Below are 15,172 nucleotides of genomic sequence, written 5' to 3'. Positions count from 1 at the left end.
AGTTTGTAACCTTTGACCAGAATATTCCCATGTCCCCCACCTTCCAGCCCTGACAAGCACAATAAATCCCTAGTCATTGGAAACATTTTTTATTAATCCAGCTCCTTCCTCTCCAGGACCTTCTTTTCTTTTCTTTCCTTTTCTTTTCTTTCCTTTTCTTTTCTTTTCTTTTCTTTTCTTTTCTTTTCTTTAAGTATAGTTGATTTACAGTGTCATGTTAGTTTCAGGTGTACATATATATGTATATGTGATTCGGTTATACATATATATGTACACATATATGTATTATATATATTCTTTTTCAGATTCTTTTCCCTTATAGGTTATTATAAAACATTGAGTATAAAGTAGGTGCTATAAAGTAGGTCCTTGTCGTTCATCTATTTTATATATAGTAGAGTGTATATGTTAATCACAAACTCCTAATTCATCCCGCCCCCATTTCCCCTTTGGTACCATAAGTTTGTGAGTCTCTTTCTGCTTGGGAAGCATGTTCATTAATATCTTTTTTAAATTTATTTTTTTATTTTTCTAATTTTAAATTTATTTTTTAAATTTAAATTAAAAAAAATAAAAAGTTTATTTTTTATTTTTCTAATTTTATATTAGAGTATAGTCAATTTACAATATTGTGTTAGTTTAAGGTGTACAGGAAAGTGATTTAGTAATACAAAAACATACATCTATTCTTTTTCAGATTCTTTTCCCATATAGGTTACTACAGGCTACTGAATAGAGTTCCTTGTGCTATACAGGAGGTCCTTATTGATTATCTATTTTAGGTATAATAGTATGTATATGTTAACCCCAACCTCCTAATTTATCCCTCCTCCTCACCTTTCTCCTTTGGTAAGCATGAGTTTGTTTTCCAAGTCTGGTGAGTCTGTTTCTGTTTTGTAAACAAGTTAATTTGTATCATTTTTGTTTTTTTAGATTCCACATATAAGTAATATCATATGATATTTGTCTTTCTCTATCTGACTTACTTCACTTAGTATGACAATCTCTAGATTCATCCATGTTGCTGTAACTGGCATTATTTAATTCTTTTTATGGCTAATATTCCATTGTGTGTGTGTGTATATATATATATATATATATATATATATATATATATATATATACACCACATCTTCTTTATCCATTCATCTGTCAATAGACATTTAGGTTGCTTCCATGCCTTGGCTATAGTAGACAGTGCTGCAATGAAATTGGGGTACATGTATCTTTTTATTATAACAGCTTTATTGGAGAATAATTGCTTTACAATGGTGTGTTAGTTTCTGATTTATCACAAAGTGAATCAGCTATAGTTTCTGATTTATAACAAAGTGAATCAGATATACATATACATATACCTGCATATATTCTCCCTCTTGCATCTCCCTCCCACCCTCCCTATCCCACCCCTCTAGGTGGTCACAAAGCACCGAGCTGATCTCTCTGTGCTATGAGGCTGCTTCCCACTAGCTACCTATTTTACATTTGGTAATGTATATATGTCCATGCCACTCTCTTACTTCGTCCCAGCTTACCATTCCCCCACCCTGTGTCCTTAAGTCCATTCTCTACATCTACGTCTTTATTCCTGTCCTGCCCTTAAGTTCTTCAGAACCATTTCTTTTTCTTTTAGATTCCATATATATGTGATAGCATACGGTATTTGTTTTTCTCTTTCTGACTTACTTCACTCCGTATGACAGACTCTAGGTCCATCCACATCACTACAAAATAACTCAATTTCATTTCTTTTTATGGCTGAGTAATATTCCATTGTATATATGTACCACAGCTTCTTTATCCATTCATCTGTTGATGGACACTTAGGTTGCTTCCATGTCCTGGCTATTGTAAATAGAGCTTCAATGAACATTGTGGTACATGACTCTTTTTTTTTTTAAATGTTGAGCCTTCTTTTAATTAATTAATTAATTTATTTATTTATTTTTAACTGTGTTGGGTCTTCATTTCTGTGCAAGGGCTTTCTCTAGTTGTGGCAAACGCGGGCCACTCTTCATCACAGTGCGTGGGCCTCTCACTCTCGTGGCCTCTCTTGTTGCAGAGCACAGGCTCCAGATGTGAAGGCTCAGTAGTTGTGGCTCATGGGCCTAGTTGCTCCGCGGCATGTGGGATCCTCCCAGACCAGGGCTTGAACCCGTGTCCCCTGCATTAGCAGGCAGATTCTCAACCACTGTGCCACCAGGAAAGCCCCATGACTCTTTCTGAATTATAGTTTTCTCTGGGTATTTGCCCAATAGTGGGATTACTGGGTTGTATGGTAGTTCTACTTTTAGTTTTTAAAGGAACCTCCATACTGTTCTCCATAGTGGCTGTATCAATTTACATTCCCACCAACAGTGCAAGAGGCTTCCCTTTTCTCCACATCCTCTCCAGCATTTATTGTTTCTATATTTTTTGATGATGGCCATTCTGACTGGTGTGAGGTGATACCCCATTGTGGTTTTGATTTGCAGTTCTTTAATGATTAGTGATGTTGAGCATCCTTTCATGTGTTTGTTGGCAATCTGTATATCTTTGGAGAAATTTCTATTTAGGTCTTCTGCCCATTTTTGGATTGGGTTGTTTGTGGTTTTTTTTTTTTTTTGGGTTGTTTGTTTTTTTTGATATTGAGCTACATGAGCTGCTTGTAAATTTTGGAGATTAATCCCTTGTCAGTTGCTTCATTTGTAAATATTTTCTCCCATTCTGAGGGTTGTCTTTTTGTCTTGTTTATGGTCTCCTTTGCTGTGCAAAAGCTTTGAAGTTTCATTAGGTCCCATTTATTTATTTTTATTTCCATTTCTCTAGGAGGTGGGTCAAAAAGGATCTTGCTGTGATTTACATCATAGAGTGTTCTGCCTATGTTTTCCTCTAAGAGTTTTATAGTGTCTGGTCTTACATTTAGGTCTTTAATCCATTTTGAGTTTATTTTTGTGTACAGTCTTGGAGAGTGTTCTAATTACATTCTATTACGTGTAGCTTCCAGTTTTCCCAGCAGCACTTATTGAAGAGGCTGTCTTTTCTCCATTATATATTCTTGCCTGCTTTATCAAAAATAAGGTGACCATGGGTGTGTGCATTTATCTCTGGGCTTTCTATCTTGTTCCACTGATCTGTATTTCTATTTTTGTGCCAGTATCATACTGTCTTGATTATTGTACCTTTATAGTATAGTCTGAAGTCAGTGAGTCTAATTCCTCCACCTCTGTTTTTTTCCCTCAAGATTGCTTTGGCTACTCGGGGTCTTTTGTGTTTCCATACAAACTGTGCAATTTTTTGTTCTAGTTCTGTGAAAAATACCTGTGGTAGTTTGAAGGGATTGCATTGAATTTGTAGATTGTTTTGGATACTATAGTCATTTTCACAATGTTGATCCTTCCAATCCAAGAGCATGGTATATCTCTCCATCTGTTTGTATCATCTTTAATTTCTTTCATCACTGTCTTATAGTTTTCTGCATACAGGTCTTTTGTCTGCTTAGGTAGGTTTATTCCTAGGTGTTTTATTTTTTTTGTTGTAGTGGTAAATGGGAGTGTTTCCTTAATTTCTCTTTCAGATTCTTCATCATTTGTGTATAGGAATGGAAGAGATTTCTGTGCATTAATTTTTTATTCTGCTATGTTACCAAATTCATTGATTATCTCTAGTAGATTTCTGGGAGCATCCTTAGGATTCTCTATGTACTGTATCATGTCATCTGCAAATAGTCACAGCTTTACTTCTTTTCCAATTTGGAGTCCTTTTATTTTTTTTTTCTTCTCTGTTGGCTGTGGCTAAAACTTCCAAAACTATGTTGAATAATAGTGGTGAGTGTGGACAAGATTATCTTGTTCCTGATCTTCGAAGAAATGTTTTCAGTTTTTCAACATTGAGAACGATGTTGGCTGGTTTGTCATATATGACTTTTATTATGTTGAGGTAAGTTCCCTCTATACTTACATTCTGGAGGTTTTTTTTTTTTTTTATCATAAATGAGTGTTGAATTTTGTCGAAAGTTTTTACTGCATCTATTGAGATGATCATATGTTTTTTCTCCTTAAATTTGTTAATATGGTGTATCACATTGGTTAATTTTCGTTTATAGAAGAATCCTTGCATTCCTGCAGTAAACCACACTTCATCATGGTGTATGATCCTTTTAATGTGTTGTTGGATTCTTTTTGCTCAGGAATTTTACATCTATGTTCATCAGTGATACTAGCCTGTAGTTTTCTTTCTTTGTGACATCTTTGTCTGGTTTTGGTATCCATGTGATGGTGGCCTCGTAGAATGAGTTTGGGAGTGTTCCTCCCTCTGCTATATTTTGGAAGAGTATGACAAGGATAGGTGTTAGCTCTTCTCTAAATGTTTGATAGAATTCTCCCATGAAGCCACCTGGTCCTGACCTTTTATTTGTTGGAATATATTTAACCCTGTCTCAATTTCAGTGCTTGTGATTTGTCTGTTTATATTTTCTATTTCTTCCTGGTTCAGTCTCAGAAGGTTGTGCTTTTCTAAGAATTTGTCCAATTCTTCCAGGCCGTCCAGTTTATTGTCATATAATTGCTTGTAGTAATCTCCCAGGATCCTTTGTATTTCTGTAGTGTGAGTTGTTACTCCCCCATTTTATTTCTAATTCTGTTGATTTGAGTCTTCTCCCTCTTTTTCTTGATGAGTCTGGCTAATGGTTTACCAATTTTGCTTATCTTCTCAAAGAACCAGCTTTTAGTTTTATTCATCTTTGTTATCATTTCCTTAATTTCTTTTTCATTTATTTGTGATCTGAACTTTGTGATTTCTTTCCTTCTGCTAACTTTGGGGGTTTCTTGTTTTTCTTTCTCTAATTGCTTTAGGTATAAGGTTATGTTGTCTATTTGAGATGTTTCTTGTGTCTTGAGGTAGGATTCTATTGCTATAAACTACCCTCTTAGAACTGCTTTTTCTGCATCCCATTGGTTTTGGGTCGTCGTGTTTTCACTGTCATTTGCTTCTAGGTATTTTTTGATTTTCTCTTTGACTTCTTCAGTGATCTCTTTGTTATTTAGTAGTGTATTGTTTAGCCTCCATGTGTTTGTATTTTTTACAGATATATTCCTGTAGTTGATATCTAGTCTCATAGCATTGTGATTGGAAAATATGCTTGATATGATTTCCATTTTCTTAAATTTACCAAGGCTTGATTTGTGACCCAGGATATGATCTATCCTGGAGAACGTTCCATGAGCACTTGAGAAGAAAGTGTATTCTGTTGTTTCTGGATGGAATGTCCTATAAATATCAATTAAATCCATCTTGTTTAACATATCATTTAATGCTTGTGTTTCCCTATTTATTTTCATTTTGATCTGTCCATTGGTGAGAGTAGGGTGTTAAATTCCCCTACTATGATTGTGTTACTGTCAATTTCTTGTTTTATGACTTTTAGCATTTGTTTTATGTATTTAGGTGCTCCTATGTTGGGAGCATAAATATTTACAACTGTTATATCCTCTTTTTGGATTGATCCCTTGATAATTATGTAATGTCCTTCTTTGTCTCTTGTAATAGTCTTTATTTTAAAGTCAGTTTTGTCTGATATGAGAATTGTTACTCCTGCTTTCTCTTGATTTCCATTTGCATGGAATATCTTTTTCCATCCCCTCACTTTCAGTCTGTATGTGTCCCTAGGTTTGAAGTTGGTCTCTTGTCAATGGCATATATATGGGTCTTGTTTTTGTATCCATTTGGCCAGTCTATGTCTTTTGGTTGGAGCATTTAAAAAATATATTTATTTTATTTATGCACTTTTGGCTGCTTTGGTTCTTTGTTGCTGTGCATGGTTTTCTCTAGTTGTGGCGAGTGGGGACTACGCTTCATTGCTGTGTGCGGGCTTCTCATGGCAGTGGCTTCCCTTGTTGCAGAGCACATGCTCTAGGCATATTGGCTCAGTAGTTATGGCTCATGGGCTCTAGAGTACAGGCTCAGTAGTTGTGGTACCCAGGCTTAGTTGCTCTGTGGCATGTGGTATCTTCCTGGACCAGGGCTCGAACCCATGTCCTCTGCATTGGCAGGGGGATTCTTAACCTCTGCACCACAGTGGAAGCCCTGGTTGGAGCATTGAATCCATTTACATTTAAGGTAGTTATTGATATGTATGTTCCTATTACCATTTTCTTAATTGTTTTGGGTTTGTTATTGTAGGTTTTTTCCTTCTCTTGTGTTTCCTGCCTAGAGAAGTTCCTTTAACATTTGGTGTAAAACTGGTTTTGTGGTGCTGAATTCTCTTAGCTTTTGCTTGTCTGTAAAGGTTTTAATTTCTCCATCCAATCTGAATGAGATCCTTGCTGGGTAGAGTAATCTTTGTTGTAGGTTTTTCCCTTTCATCTCTTTAAATATGTCCTGCCACTCCCTTCTGGCTTGCAGAGTTTCTGCTGAAAGATCAGCTGTTAACCTTATGAGGATTCCCTTGTATGTTATTTGTTGTTATTCCCTTGCTGCTTTTAATATTTTTTCTTTGTATTTAATTGTTGATAGCTTGATTAATATTTGTCTTTGCATGTTTCTCCTTGGATTTATCCTGTTTGGGACTCTCTGTGCTTCCTGGACTTGATTGACTATTTCCTTTCCCATATTAGGGAAGTTTTCAACTATAATCTCTTCAAATATTTTTTCAGTCCCTTTCTTTTTCTCTTCTTCTTCTGGGACCCCTATAATTAGAATGTTGCTGCGTTTAATGTTGTCCCAGTGGTCTCTGAGAGTGTCCTCAATTCTTTTCATTCTTTCTTCTTTATTCTGCTCTGTAGTAATTATTTCCACTGTTTTATCTTCCAGGTCACTTATCTGTTCTTCTTCCTCAGTTATTCTGCTATTGATTCCTTCTAGAGAATTTTTTTATTTCATTTATTGTTCTGTTCATTATTCTTTGTTTGCTCTTTAGTTCTTCTGGGTCCTTGTTAAACATTTCTTGTATTTTCTCCATTCTATTTCCAAGATTCTGGATCATCTTTACTATCATTACTCTGAATTCTTTTTCAGGTAGACTGCCTATTTCCTCTTCATTTGTTTGTTCTGCTAGGTTTTTACCTTGCTCCTTCATCTGCTGTGTATTTCTCTGTCTTCTCATTTTGCTTAACTTGCTGTGTTTGGGGTCTCCTTTTTGCAGTGTGCAGGTTTGTAGTTCCCATTGTTTTTGGTGTCTGCCCCCAGTAGCTAAGGTTTGTTCAGTGACTTGTGTTGGCTTCCTGCTGGAGGGGACTCATGCCTGTGTTCTTGTGGATGAAGTTGGATCTTGTCTTTCTGCTGGGTAGACCCAGCATCTGGTGGTGTGTTTTGGGGGTTCTGACTATGATTTTAGGCAGCCTCTCTGCTACTGGGTGGGGTTGTGTTCCTTTCTTTCTAGTTGTTTGGCATAGGGTGTCCAGCACTGTAGCTTGCTGATCTTTGAGCAGAGCTGGGTCTTAGTGTTGAGATGGAAATCTCTGGAAGATCTTTCACCATTTGAGATTACGTGGAGCTGGGAGGTCTCTGGTGGACCAATGTCCTGAACTCGACTCTCCTACCTCAGAGGCACAGTCCTGACACCTAGTCGGAGCACTAAGACCCTGTCAGCCACACAGCTCTGAAGAAAAGGGAGAAACAAAGAAAGAAACAAAGAAAGGAAGATGGAAAGAAAAAAGTAAAATAAAATAAAAAATTATTAAATGTAAGAAAGGATTAAAACTTAAGTTTTAAAAAGAAGAAAGAAAGAAAGAAAGAAGAGAGCAACCACACCAAAAAACAAATCCACCAATGATAGCAAACACTAAAATTTATACTAAAAGAAACCCAAAAAAATGGACAGACAGAACCCTATGACAAATGGTAAAAGCAAAGCTATATGGACAAAATCACACAAAGAAGCATACACATACACACTCACAAAAAGAGAAAAAGGGGGACTTCCCTAGTGGCACAGTGGTTAAGAATCCGCCTGCCAATGCAGGGGACATGGGTTCAAGCCCTGGTTCAGGAAGATCTCACATGCCGCAGAGCAACTAAGCCCGTGCACCACAACTACTGAGCCTGCTCTGTAGAGCCCGTGAGCCATAACTACTGAGCCCACGTGCTACAACTACTGAAGCCTGCACACCTAGAGCTCATGCTCCACAATGAGAAGCCACTGCAATGAGAAGCCTGTGCACCACGATGAAGAGAAGCCCCCACTCGCTGCAACTAGCATAGGAACAAAGACTCAATGCAGCCATAAATAAATAAATAAATAAAATAAATTTCAACAATAAAAAAAAAGAAAAAGGAACAAATATGTATATCTATATTTTTTAAAAAAGGAAGAGAGCTATCAAATCAGTAAACAATCTACCAATGATAATAAGCTCTAAATACTAAACTAAGATAAACATAAAACCAGAAACAAATTAGATGCAGAAAGTAAACCCCAAGTCTACTGTTGTTCCCAAAGTCCGCCACCTCAATTTTGGGATGATTCATTGTCTATTTAGGTATTCCACACATGCAGAGTACATCAAGTTGATTGTGGAGATTTAATCTTCTGCTCCTGAGGCTGCACAGGGAAATTTTCCTTTCTCTTCTTTGTTCACCCAGCTCCTGTGTTTCAGCTTTGAATTTGGCTCTGCCTCTGTGTGTAGGTCACCTGAGGGCTTCTGTTCTTCACTCAGGACAGGGTTACAGAGGAAGCTGATTAGGGGGCTCTGGCTCACTCAGGCCAGAGGGAGGGAGGGGCACGGAATGCAGGATGAGCCTGCAGTGGCAGAGGCCGGTGTGATGTTGCAGCAGCCTGAGGTACATCATGTGTTCTCCCGGGGAAGTTGTCCCTGGATCACGGGAGCCTGGCAGTGGCGGGTTGCACAGGCTCCATGGAAGAGGGGTGTGGAGAGTGACCTGTGCTTGCACATAGGCTTCTTTGTGGCTGCAGCAGCAGCCTTAGTGTTTCATGCCCGTCTCTGGTGTCCATGCTGATAGCCACGGCTCACGCCCATCTCTGGAGCTAGTTTAAGTGGTACTCTGAATCCCCTCCTCTCACACTCCCCAAAACAATGGTCTCTTGCCTCTTAGGCAGTTCCAGACTTTTTGCTGGACTCCCTCCCAGCTAGCTGTGGTGCAGTAGCCCCCTTCAGGCTGTGTTCATGCAGCCAACTGCAGTCCTCTCCCTGGGATCTGACCTCCAAAGCCTGAGCCTCAGCTCCCAATCCCCACCATCCCCAGCGGGTGAGCAGACAAGCCTCTCAGGCTGATGAGTGCTGGTTGGCACCAATCCTCTGTGCAGGAATCTACCCTCTTTTCCCTCTGCACCACTGTTGCTGTGCTCTCCTCTGTGGCTCCAAAGCTTCCCCCCCGCCACCCACCATCTTCACCAGTGAAGGGGCTTCCTAGTGTGTGGAAACTTTTCCTCCTTTACAGCTCCCTCCCAGAGGTGCATGTCCTGTCCCTATTCTTTTGTCTGTATTTTTTCTTTTTTCTTTTACCTTACCCAGGTACAGGGGGAGTTTCTTGCCTTTGGGGAAGTCTGAGGTCCTCTGCCAGCATTCAGTAGATGTTCTGTAGGAGTTGTTCCACATGTAGATGTATTTCTGATGTGTTTGTGAGGAGGATGGTGATCTCCACATCTTACTCCTCTGCCATCTTGAAGGTCTCTGCATGTATCTTTTTGAAGTATGGTTTTCTTCAGATATATGCCCAGGAGTGGGTTTGCTGGATCATATGGTATCTCTATTTTTAGTTTTTTAAAGAACCTCCATACTGTTCTCCATAGTGGCTGCACCAATTTACATTCCCACCAACAGTGTAGGAGGGTTCCTTTTTCTCCACACATTCTCTAGAATTTATTGCCTGTAGAATTTTTGATGATGGCTATTCTGACTGGAGTGTGGTGATACTTCACTATAGCTTTGATCTGCACTTCTTTAATAATTAGCATTGTTGAGTACCTTGTCATGTGCTTTTTGGCAATCTGTATGTGCCTTCTTTGGAGAAATGTCTATTTAGGTCTTCTACCCAGTTTGATTGAGTTGTTTGTTTTTTTTTGATATTGAGCTGTATGAGCTGTTTGTATATTTTGGAAATTAATCTCTTGTTGATTGCATTCTTTGCAAATATTTTCTCCCACTCTGTAAGTTGTCTTTTTGTGTTTTCTTTTTCTTTACATCTTCCTTTGCTGTGCAAAGGCTTTTAATTAGGTCCTATTTGTTTATTTTTGTTTTTACTTCCATTATTCTAGGGGATGGATCTAAAAATATATTGCTGTGATTTATGTCAAAGTGTGTTCTGCCTATGTTTTCCTCTAGGAGTTTTATAGGATCTGCTTTTACATTTATATCTTTAACCCATTTTGAGTTTTATTTTGTATATCATGTTAGAGAATATTTTAATTTCATTCTTTTACATGTAGCTGTCCAGTTTTCCAGCACCACTTATTGAAGAGACTGTCTTTGTCATTGTATAGTCTTGCATCCTTTGTCATAGTTTAATTGACCATAGGTGTGTGGGTTTATTTCTGGGCTTTCTATCCTGTTCCATTGATCTACATATCTATTTTTGTGCCACTACCATACTTCTGGTTACAGTAGCTTTGTAGTATAGTCTGAAGTCAGGGCACCTGATTCCTCCAGCTTCGTTTTTCTTTCTCAAGATTGGTTTGGCTGTTTAGGGTCTTTCGTGTTTCCATACAAATTTTAGATTTATTTGGTCTAGTTCTGTGCAAAATGCCATTGGTTATTTGCTAAGGATTGCATTGAACCTGTAGATTGCCATGGATAGTCTAGTCATTTTAATAATATTGATTCTTCCAATCCAAGACCATGGTATATTTTTCCTTCTTTAAATGCTCCAACCAAAAGACATAGACTGGCTAAATGGATACAAAAACAAGACCTGTATATATGCTGTCTACAAGAGTCCCACCTCTGGTCTAGAGACATATACAGACTGAAAGTGAGGGGATGGAAAAAGTTGTTCCATGCAAATGGAAATCCAAAAAAACTGGAGTAGCAATACTCATATTAGGCAAAATAGACTTTAAAATAAAGACTGTTATAAGAGACAAACAAAGACATTACATAATGATCAAAGGATCAATCCAAGAAAAAGATATAACAATTGTAAATATATATGCACCCAACATAGGAGCCCCTCATGTATGTAAATCATGTATGTAAAGCAAATGTTGACAGACATAAAAGGAGAAATCAGCAGTAACACAGTAATAGTTGGGGACTTTCACACCCTCACTTACATCAATGAACAGATCATCCAGACAGAAAATCAATAAGGAAACACAGCTAAATGACACATTAGACCAGATGAACTTAAATTATATATAGAGAGCATTCTACCCATAAGCAGCAGAATACACATTCTTTTCAAGTGCACAAAGAAAATTCTCCAGGATAGATGACATGCTGGGCCATAGAGCAAGCCTTGGTAAATTTAAGAAAATTGAATCATATCAAGCATCTTTTCCAACCACAATGCTATAAAAAATCAACTACAAAAAAAAAACCTTCGGAAAAAACAAACATGTGGAGGCTAAACAATATGCTATTAAACAACCAATGGATCACTGAAGAAATCAAAGAGGAAATCAAAAAATACCTAGAGATAAAAGAAAATAAAAATATGATAATCCAAAACCTACTGGACACAGCAAAAGCAGTTTTTTAAGATGGAAGCTTATAGCAATACAAATTTACCTCAGAAAACAAGGAAACTCTCAAATAAACAACCTAAACTTATACCTAAAGCAACTAGAGAAAGAAGAACAAAGAAAACCTAAAGTTAGTTGAAGGAAAGAAATCATAAGGAGCAGAGCAAAAATAAATAGAAATGAAGAAAACAGAAAAGATTAATGAAACTGAAAGCTGGTTCATTGAAATGATAAACAAAATTGATAAACTTTTAGCCAGACTCATCAAGAAAAAAAGGAAGAGTGCTCAATCAATAAAATTAGAAATGAAAAAGGACATGTTACAACCGACACCACAGAAATACAAAGGATCATAAGAAACTACTGTGAGCAACTGTATGCCAATAAAATGGACAACCTGGAAGAAATGGACAAATTCTTAGAAAAGTATAATCTCCCAAGACTCAACCAGGAAGAACTAGAAAATATGAACAGACCAATCACAAGTACTGAAATTGAATCTATGATTACAAAACTTCCAGCAAACAAAAGTCCAGGACCCGATGGCTTCACAGGTGAAGTCTATCAAACGTTTAGAGAATATTCCTTCTGAAACTACTCCAAAAAATTGCAGACTAAAGAACACTTCTGAACTCATTCTACGAGGCCACCATCACCCTGATACCAAAACCAGACAAAGATACCACAAAAAAAGAAAATTACAGGCCAATATCACTGATGAACATACACACAAAATTCCTCAACAAAATACTAGCAAACAGAATCCAATAATACATTAAAAGGATCATACACCATGTTCAAATGGGATTTATCCCAAGGATGCAGGGATTTTTCAATATCTGCAAATCAATCAGTGTGACACACCACATTAACATATTGAAGAATAAAAACCATATGATCATTGCAATAGATGCAGAAAAATGTTTTGATGAAATTCAACACCCATTTATGATAAAAACTCTCCAGAAAGTGGGCATAGAGGGAAACTACCTCAACATAATAAAGGTCATATATGACAAACCCAGGGCCTTCCTTCTTATTCTTGACAAGGTTGTCATCAATGCCAATGTCATTGAAATCCCCCTACTACCTACATAAAAATGAACAGACATTATAACTAGGAAAATAACCTTCCCCAAGAACATTAAACTATTCCCAAAAATTGAATCTTTTGTTTTCAGGGAGATGGAAATAAAATAATGTAGTAGATAGAACTTTGAAAATAAAAGTCTCTTCACCAGAGTGTATATCATTTTATATTAACAACAGGATTGTCACTCTTTAGGTAGGCATGATACACTGGAATACTTTTATTTCTTTCAAAGAGCAGCATGATGGGAGCAGAGAAGCTGAGGAGGAAAATAGCCTTACCCACCAGATAGAAATTGGACATGAGAGGAGTTTTGAGGGAGGATTTGTTCTTGACCCACAGGAGAGCAAAGAGCAGGAACACCTGATGTTCCAGAGGTCAAATTTTTTCAAATCAACTTCTAACAACATTCTGGATAATGCTTTTACTGAGAATCACAGGTAAAGGAGCTTGGGATGTTAAAAATAACATCAGGATTCCCACAGCACAAGTTTTGATCACTAATGAATCCTCAGTCATCCAGGTTACTAAGGTGCTGTCATTTGAGCCTCTGTGTTTTCAAGAACAGACAGTGTGGATTGAACCAGCCATGATCTGGGGGAGATATTCTTGCAATGAATTAATTCTATGGGAGAAAGGACCTTTGCTGATGCTGCCTCTCTCTGCTCCTCTTGGCATTTCACAAGGCAGGCTGCAGGTTCTTCCCCAGGAATCCAACCATGGCCTCATTCTGGTATTAACTATTTTAATTTTGTTGAAGAATAAAATGTTTTTTAACTGTAACTCAATGGACTGTGGGACTGTGAACTAGGGAAACTGAATGCTTACTATCAGGTATCCCTACTTTTTTCTCTCCTTTGGGTCAGGAGGCAAAAGCCCCAAAGGAGAGTTCTCTACTGCAAAATGGTCACTTTAGAAGGTCAGGAATTTAGTACAATGGTGGGGCCATAGCTCAAAACATTAGTCATCTTTCTTTGAGTACTGCTCTCAGAGTTGGTCTATAATACTTGCAACTAAACCAGTCTATATCTTTGCTAAACTCATTCCTGGAATAAATATATAATATATAACCTACTCAGGTGGCTACTCTGAAGGGGGAAACTCTCAAAGTTGAAATATAAGTTCTGATGTGTTTGGTTAAAAAATATTAAATCATTTACTATATAGTCATACCTTCTATGTTAATTTGTCTTTATCTGTAACACAGGGTGGCTTATTATTTTAGATTCTGTTTTCCGTGTGTATTTCTTAATTTTCTGGGAGTTATGGACACACAGCCTGATGTTTCATAAGTCTTTGAAATGTATAATATTTGTTTCATGGCTGTATTATCCCTTCTGATGCTAAAAAGCTGCTGCTATCCAGCAGTGATATAATTTGATTCTCAGTATATTTCAGGTAAATTTGAATGCAAAAGGGTAAATTAAGATCTATTGCAAAGATATTTTATTTACCTATTTATCTACCTTCCAATTTATTGACATATCTATCTATCTCTCTATCTGGAAGCAAAGAAGGAGAGAGGGCAAGAGAAAGAGAAAAAAGAAGAGGAGGGAAAAGAGGATGAGGAAATAAATGAATCGAAGTCTTCAAGTAATACTTCATCTTAGAGCATGAAATTTTGATCTCTAATAAACAGTGCTTTCACACTTGAGGGTTTAAGTCTCAGAAAGATCCCAAATAATCTATATTTTCTATGAGCTTTACAGGAAGAGAATTTTCCCTGTTATCCTATCTTCTCAAAGAAAATATCCTAAACACTTCAAACTTAACACAAGGTTGATAAGAGGACCAAAAATACAAATAAAAATGCTCTACAAAGAATTCAGAGTCTCAAAGTTGATTTAGAAGCCCCTATTAGACTCAATTATCAGCCAAAAATACTTGAATGTCTTTCCTATTTAAGCTACTGAGTCTGTGTAGCCACTCATGCCCAGGGCCATACCCCAAACCTGGTCAATTACTGATAATGACACTACCAATTTCAAAGATCCCATCTCTGAACACCTTCTATCTTTCTAGAATATTCTCTTCAGTCTGTGTACTTTAATAATCCTTCCATCTATTGACCTAACCACTTTTAGAGTGTCCATCCTCTCATGTCTCTTACCCAACTTATATTCCATGTCTCTTCAGCTCCCTTTCTCCTGCATCATACTTCCTGGCAGAATCCGAAGGTGGTTACATCCAGCACTCTAACCTCTGTGCTCCTGATTACAAGCAGCCATACATGGATATGAAAAATACACTGCCATGCTAACTGGTCTAATGTTAAATAACCACCACTAATTTCAAGTGGGTCATTATCATGCTTATTAGTCTCACTACATTTCCTTAGTTAATTCACTTTCCCTCTCTTCAATATAACTATTTTACACCTCCCCTCACTTTAAATATTCAAAACCAGCTCTCCAGCACCTTACTCTCAACTAATTTCCTTGCTTTTTTTTATTTTCCACCAAGAA

Source organism: Monodon monoceros, unplaced genomic scaffold (genome assembly GCF_005190385.1).
Source record: "Monodon monoceros isolate NGI ecotype Baffin Bay Population unplaced genomic scaffold, NGI_Narwhal_1 Super_Scaffold_16, whole genome shotgun sequence".
Lineage (NCBI taxonomy): Eukaryota > Metazoa > Chordata > Mammalia > Artiodactyla > Monodontidae > Monodon > Monodon monoceros.
This window is presented reverse-complemented; position numbering follows the sequence as displayed.